Genomic DNA, 2,247 nt, shown 5'->3' with positions numbered 1-2,247 from the left:
ATGAGATTGGTTGAATAGGAGGCTCCTCCTCGTTACCTGATTCATCATAAGAAATAATAGGAGGGTATTGGGAAGTCTCTTCCCTTTCATTAGTATTCTCTTCATCTTCTATTTGTTTTCTTTTCTTTATGTAGTTGGCAATATAAGGATTTTCAATACAATTCACCGCACAATACATATAAATTTCCTCTAGATGAAAATGAAGAACTCTATCAAGGGGAAATTTTGGAATATCCTTAGTTATACGTTTCATTTCGTCATAGCCCATAAGCAAACTAAGTTCATTATAATGTGCAAGGGAAATCAAGTCATCACAATTTTTGGACACGATTAGATCATGAAACAATTTGCATCGGATAGTTAAATGACCATGTTCATTACAAATCTCACAAGTATGGCCAAGAAAATTTAAATTTTCAGCACATTCATCTAGCCTTTCTTGCAACTATTTAGTTTCTAAGTACTTATGCCTCTTGCAATATCTATCTTCCCTATTTGGTGTGTACTTACAAACCCAATGTACTCCACAAAAATTGACATGTTTATAGGAGACATTTTCATCATAACTAGTGCAATCATCATTAGTATCATGGATATTCAAAGAATTCGTACTAACAACATTGCAATCATGCTCATCATTCAAATATTTAGTGCCAAACATTTTATAGATTTCTTCTTCTAGCACTTGAGCACAATTATCCTTTCCATCATACTCACGAAAGATATTAAAAAGGTGAAGCGTATGAGACAAACTCAATTCCATTTTTTATAGTTTTCTTTTATAAACTAAACTAGTGATAAAACAAGAAACTAAAAGACTCGATTGCTAGATCTAAAGATATACCTTCAAGCACTCACCTCTCCGGCAACGGCGCCAGAAAAGAGCTTGATGTCTACTACACAACCTTCTTCTTGTAGACGTTGTTGGGCCTCCAAGTGCAGAGGTTTGTAGGACAGTAGCAAATTTCTCTCAAGTGGATGACCTAAGGTTTATCAATCCGTAGGAGGCGTAGGATGAAGATGATCTCTCTCAAGCAACCCTGCAACCAAATAACAAAGAGTCTCTTGTGTCCCCAACACACCCAATACAATGGTAAATTGTATAGTTGCACTAGTTCGGTGAAGAGACGGTGATACAAGTGGTATATGGATGGTAGATAAAGGTATTTGTAATCTGAAAATATAAAAACAGCAAGGTAGCAAGTGATAAAAGTGGGCATAAACGGTATTGCAATGATAGGAAACAAGGCCTAGGGTTCATACTTTCGCTAGTGTAAGTTCCCTCAACAATGATAACATAGTTGGATCACATAACTATCCCTCAACATTCAACAAAGAGTCACTCCAAAGTCACTAATAGCGGAGAACGAACGAAGAGATTATGGTAGGGTACGAAACCACCTCAAAGTTATTCTTTCCAATCAATCCGTTGGGCTATTCCTATAAGTGTCACAAACAGCCCTAGAGTTCGTACTAGAATAACACCTTAAGACACAAATCAACCAAAACCCTAATGTCACCTAGATACTCCAATGTGACCTCAAGTATCCATGGGTATGATTATATGATATGCATCACACAATCTCAGATTCATCTATTCAACCAACACATAGGACCTCAAAGAGTGCCCCAAAGTTTCTACCGGAGAATCACAACGAAAACGTGTGCCAACCCCTATGCATAGGTTCATGGGCGGAACCCGCAAGTTGATCACCAAAACATACATCAAGTGAATCACGTGGTATCCCATTGTCACCACAGATACGCACGGCAAGACATACATCAAGTGTTCTCAAATCTTTAAAGACTCAATCCGATAAGATAACTCCAAAGGGGAAACTCAATCCATCACAAGAGAGTAGAGGGGGGAAGAAACATCATAGGATCCAAATATAATAGCAAAGCTCGCGATACATCAAGATCGTATCACCTCAAGAACACGAGAGAGAGAGAGAGATCAAACACATAGCTACTGGTACATACCCTCAGCCCCGAGGGAGAACTACTCCCTCCTCGTCATGGAGAGCACCAGGATGATGAAGATGGCCACCGGAGAGGGATTGCCCCCTCCGGCAGGGTGCCGGAACGGGTCTAGATTGGCTTTCGGTGGCTACGGAGGCTTCTGGCGGCGGAACTCACGATCTATTGTGCTCCCGGATGTTTTTAGGGTATATGGAGATATATAGTAGGAAGAAGTGCGTCAGGGGGCCACGAGGGGCCCACGAGGGTGGAGGGCGCGCCCCCTAC

This window comes from Triticum urartu, chromosome 2 (assembly GCF_003073215.2).
Source record: "Triticum urartu cultivar G1812 chromosome 2, Tu2.1, whole genome shotgun sequence".
NCBI classification, from domain to species: Eukaryota; Viridiplantae; Streptophyta; class Magnoliopsida; order Poales; family Poaceae; genus Triticum; species Triticum urartu.
The sequence above is the reverse complement of the archived record's forward strand: the minus strand, read 5'-3'. Positions refer to the sequence as shown.